This window comes from Cyprinus carpio, chromosome B2, assembly GCF_018340385.1.
Source record: "Cyprinus carpio isolate SPL01 chromosome B2, ASM1834038v1, whole genome shotgun sequence".
NCBI lineage: Eukaryota > Metazoa > Chordata > Actinopteri > Cypriniformes > Cyprinidae > Cyprinus > Cyprinus carpio.
Window position 1 is genome coordinate 13,007,875 of NC_056598.1, and position 5,920 is coordinate 13,013,794.

The following is a 5,920-nucleotide window of genomic DNA, read 5'->3' on the forward strand; positions in this document are numbered from 1 at the left end:
TTGTCATGCATGTTGTTGCCCTTTGGAATGTGTGTGTCTCCTGGCAGCAGCTGCAGCAGGCTTGACCATGTGTACTTTGGCTTGTTCACTACAGGATGAATTACTTATGAGAAACTAAAAGACAAATAAAGGACATTTTTTCCTCCCAGGAGATTAACATCCCCTCCATTTCAGACTCACTTACCCTGTGCTAGTATTAAAATAGTATGTTAAGAATCTTTTCTTTGTCCTGTTTAAATAATATTATTATTTTTATTTTAGACTAACGAAACAAATTTAAAGATTTTATACTGACTACTGCTGCTCTTTATGTAAAAAACAAACCAAAAAAACAGTTGTGTGCTAGAAATCCCCAATTCACCTGGGTTAAGTTAACCTGGGTTGGACAACTTCTCATCTCTTTTGAACACTTTATCACTTTGGACTAAGATCTTTAGGTTGTTCTGGTTTTTATATTTAGACTGATGTCTAGTCACATGATGTCTAGTCATATGCTTCTGTTATTGCAACACTAACTAATTTTGGACATTTACTACTCAAAAGCAAAATGTTAAGATTGCAAGAAAAATAAATGTTCTGAAAAATTAAAACATTTCCTTCATGTGTCAACACAATATTCAACAAAAATATAGCACATGAGACTTCTCACATTTAAGGGGTTACTTAGGGATAATATTCTCACCCACCTGAAACTCATCAGAATTTATTGTAACAGGTATTATACAAGCATATTATCTTTTCAGTATAACTTTAAAACAAAGCATTATTTTCGATTTATTTTACAGTGCAATGTATTTTTATCAGAAAAGCTGAGCAACACATTGTCAAGCACCTATTCAAATTAACTGCAGATTGCTGCACAGAATATACATTTGAATATTGTGAACATAAATTCATTTAATGAAATAGGTCTACATTAAGACACTCCATTACAATGCATCAGTTCTTTCTTTGAACTGTCATTTTTGTATGAGAGCAATTTTACATGAATTGTTCAATTACTGCTTCAGCTGGCTTGCTCGCATGTAAAGCCACTCGCTTCATTGACATAGTCCTTTTCTTGACATCTGTCCTTTTGGCAATTTTTCATTTTTTCTTTCAAACTTGTTTCTAAGTGATAAACCAAAAATATCAGGGTGATGTCGATGACCCAGACACTGAACAAGAAGTAGCGATACCATTCGCCATAAGTGTCTTAAAAAAAACAACAACAACAAAAACACATGACAAAGGTGGATGAAAATATGTGAAGTACAGTATTGATTGATATTAAAATGATTTGATTTGAACATGACATCAGATAACAAGACACATTAAGTCACAAAAAGCTGTGAAAATAAATGTGTGTCTTACCACATATCTCTATTGCCATATCTTCTCACAGTAAAACTGGAATATTAAAATACATGAATATTTAAAACTACATGTACTTAAAAATGTCACTTAAATGTGTTAAATTAAAAAATACAAATGTTACCTTTGCTTAAGTAGACTCAGTTGTACTAACCAGCATCATTCAGCAGCAACAATGAGGTCTTGTTTCAAACTAATCTAAAAATGGTGTTAAAAGGCACTTCCTCTGTGCTTAGGCTAAAATGATGAGTCCTCAATTTAGTTTAGTAACTGAAAGTAAGATGTATGTATTGCCTCTGGAGATTCTTGGTCGTCATTGCAATGTGTAGGATTATTGTCAACTGGATGTGCTGCACTATTACTCATGGTAAACTGTAAAAAATTGCTGTAAAAATACATACAGTTTCATACATTACAATACTATTTAAATAAACATGTACATTTACTGCTGATAATCCATAAATCAAGCACTTGCAGTAAATTTACAGCATTTAACAGTAAACCTCATTGTTTCTGAGAAAGAAAAAAACCCATCTTGGACTGTAAAAATTAGCACATGGGGTGTTGCATTTTCAATGCCAGCTCTCATTGTCCTGCAGAAAGCAGTCAACTAGTTGTTGCAACAGAGAAACAAATTGGGCTGATTACAGTATCACTACAGCAAAGAAACCACGTGTAGGAGCTGTAACTTAGGAAGAAGACTTCAGTGCTCTAGTGTAATGCAGAAGTAAAAATGTGGTAAAGGGAAAAAATATGTTTTTTTTTTTGTCTCTTATGGTGTTTATGTCCAACTATCTCACTATCACAGTATTTCTAACCTAATGGAATTTTATTTATTTACATTAGTGTCATAACTCATTCAAATAATGGAGGAGAACTATTAAAAGGGCTGTATTGGACCAGCTGACAGAGCATCACATCCAAATCTATAATCTATTCGGTGAAAGCACATCAAGACAATCCCCTTGTCAAAAATTAGAAAAGCTGTTTTGCAATCTATACTAACAAATGATCTGTTTTTATGTTCACCACATTGCGTAATTTTATTTCCCGTTAATGTAAAAGCCTCCACATGCATAGTATCACGGTTGATTCCAGTTTCAATCAGTATAATCAATTTGTCCAAGGTATTTAACATTCAGGCTCTAAATAAGGAACAGCTGCAGGTAGTATTATGAAGTGTCTGGCTCACCACAGTGAAAATACCAGTCTTTTTTCTACTGAATCGTTAAATCATTTTAATCAGCTGGATGTGCAAAAGTTGGATGTGGTCTGTTTTTTTTTTTTTTTTTTTTGAGACAGGTTGTGAATATTCCCAAAATACACTGGCACACGATTCCTTACACATGCAGGCCACGACTTGTGCAGAGTCTTTGATATTCAAACAGCAGGTTTAATGCTTGGTATTTGTTTGTGTAATCAACTCTCAGCCAAACACACAAATCTCTGCATTACAATAAAAATGTTCAATATGTAATCCACCATAAACCTTCACACTCTGTTGTTTATGGGCAAAAACAGAAGCAAACAAATGGAGTATTAAGATTTACCTGTATAGCTAATAAGACTTTAGCAGCAGTGCTAGTGCTGCACAGTTTGCTCCCTCTCAAGGACAAAAAAGCCATAGACTATTACCATCATCCACCATTGCTTCTGGTTCCTTCCAGGTAAGGGGGTTTAATGTGCAAACTGATCTCTAACCAGATTTCATGCTGACTTGCTAGAGGGTAAATTGAGTCAACAGGTCCACCTTTGTGTCTGTCTGTGACCCTATTACATTTGGAGAATTGATTTGACCAAACGCTTATAAATCACTACCTCCTTTTCTGCCCAAGGCATCAAACCTCTATGATTTAATTAGCTTTTACTCCTGCACCTCTGTGATTTAACCTTGCCTACTGGGTATTTTTATTGGTGATACAGCTTTGAGAGGAATAAAATATATGCCTACATACTGTATATAAACTCTGGGTATCTACCTATGATGGTGCTTGAGTGAGGAAGAAGAGAGAATAAACATATTTGGTGACTGATTATCCTTTAAAATAATATAGACTTAGTTTTTATGGCATTACAATATTCAGTGTCATTCTTGTTGTAGCTTTATATATCTTGACATGCTAATGTTGAATAAAATTAGCACATTTCGGCCGAATACTGTACCTATAAGAATTTCTATCAGACAGTCTTACAAGAAGAAAATAATCGTATTGCAAATAAAGCAGAGATTAGCTCTCTTTGGAGTTTTGCACATACCTTAATTTTGATAGTAGACTCTGCTAATAACCCACTTAAGTAAGAAAAATCTACTCATTGTTCCCATGTTTATTTTTGGGTGTGACTGAAAATACAAAAAGTTATTTCCGCTTCAACTGATGACAATGATGATATAATGTAACTAGGAGTTATTGAATGAATGTCTAATAAACTATTGTTCCACACTTTATGAATGTGTGAAGTGATGATCATAAAACTGGCTCTTGGTCAGTCATGCTACCCAGATGTATGATTTTTCCTAATATTCATTGTCATGCATGACAACATGTCTCCTGTTTCTGAGAACCGGCACTACTGTCATGCCTCTCAAATCACACAGCAGAATCACTCTCTGTGGTTTCAAACAAATGCAGCTGGTGCTATTTGGGATCTTAAATATCAATTATAGTGAAAATTACATTGGAGGACTTGAGTATTAATTTACTGTGATATAACTGCAGTGGTTAAGTCAATTGTTTTGTACGTTGTTAAGGACTATTTTTCATAGCGGAAGCGTTAAGGAAATATAGAGGTAATAAATAATATTATTTCAATTTAAATAGATATTGTCACCACTTTTTCACAGCATATAAACTCACAGGATATGACAAGTAATTCTCAAAGTTTAAATTCTGTCACCTTTATGAGGTGTGTGATATGTGAGACTGCTTGTTGATAGTAAGGGCTTGTTTTAATGCAGACAGGCCTTGAGGGGGTGGTGCAGGGTTGCTCCATTTGAACAGGATGTGGGCTGAAGGAGGATAGAGTCCAGAAGATAGTGATAGATGAAGAATGAGATAAGAAGTGTTATATTCTTTCTCCTTCACAAAGCCACGGCCAAAACCAAAGATGATTTCAGCTCATTCATTCCACATGTGAAGGCATATTTCCTCTTTAGACTGGCAGCACTGAAAGAATATGCAATATCTGATTTTGAAGATTTTGAAGGTTTTGTTTGTAAAGGTTGAGGGAAAGGGATGTGATATGTTTATGACACGGTTGATCAGGGAGGTTGATAACAAAAAGTAGCTGAGTAATTCAGAGATAGACTGTCTTTAAAATTGAGACTCGGAATTAAGAAAGAGGAACTTTAAGCAGATTGCATAAATGGTTTTCAGGTAACATATGGCCCTGTATTACATTTCAGCCGTTTTATTCCATGGTTGGTAGGATTTTATTGCAGTTCTGTGACTCATCCAAACGAAACACAACAAAACACCAGGATACCATTTCACAAGAGTTAAAAGCACATTCAGCAAACACCAGGATGCTAGTACACAAAAGTTAAATGAACCAATGATGTTTTTGCTTCTTTCATGTCTGTACTGTACATATTTGTTTTCACAGATCTTTGGCCAGTATTATGCTGGAGTGTACAATGTTATTTAATGCATAATAAGTCTATTACCTGTTTCACACCTTTCATTTTAGCCACTTAATATCAATAGATAAATAACAAACATGGAGCACACATTTAGCAAAAATTGTTGACTTTTGTCTTTTTTCAGTTGCCAGTATAAAATCTTTGCTTGCAATATTTTAGTAATGATGAAAGGTGCAGTTTCATGTGCTGGTACAGCATCACATAAAATCAATGCATCTCTGTAGTAAAAGGTTTGAGCAGTACATCTGAAGAAATGTAGAATGTATATAGTATTTTGAAAGATCTGAGAGTATGTAAGGGCTGATAAGTTAAGAGGTATACGTATTAGTTCTTTAGGACGTGCACCATTTAACATACATTAATGTTTTTGTATACAGGTTGCACTGAGTCACTTCTCTTGTTCTTCTGAAAGGTTCTTTTGAAAAGAAATAAATGTATAAGATCTCCATACTGTGGGTTGGCAAATCTATATTAGACTTTCTCCATTATACTTTCAAAATGATTGATTTCATGCTGCAAGCACATTACATATCCGCTTTGTTTGACTCTACAGTTCTCCATAAATGAAAGAAATTCTCACGTTTATTAAAAATTCCCGATGCACTTCCAACAGACAGTTACAGTGGTTATTATGAGAAGGCAAGAGCTCTCATTTTTGTATGTGTTCGTTTGCGTTATTGTCTTACATGACATGTCACAATATTACATAACGTTTCGTTCAACTACAGTAGATGATTTAAGAAATCAAAAGCAGTTTAATGGGAAAGGAGTAGAAGAAATCAGAAGCTGTGATATAGATGGTAAAAAAGAGCATGCATGACATTTTACGAGATTAGAGAACAATATCTGTGCCCTAAATTAAAAGAGCTGTGCGGACAGATTAAAACACAGAATGAGTCACTTATGGCTGTGCTGCTGTTACTATAG

The 5,920-nt window shown here is 34.5% G+C and overlaps 1 long non-coding RNA gene across 1 annotated transcript; it reads right to left on the reverse strand.

The window, feature by feature from the left end:
* Positions 1-629: 629 nt before the first annotated feature.
* Positions 630-1,596, reverse strand: LOC109059644. Its single transcript, XR_002012616.2, has 3 exons — positions 1,478-1,596; positions 1,354-1,389; positions 630-1,194 (listed from the first exon to the last, which is right to left on the reverse strand). It is a non-coding gene; the product is annotated as an uncharacterized LOC109059644 (long non-coding RNA).
* Positions 1,597-5,920: the final 4,324 nt, after the last annotated feature.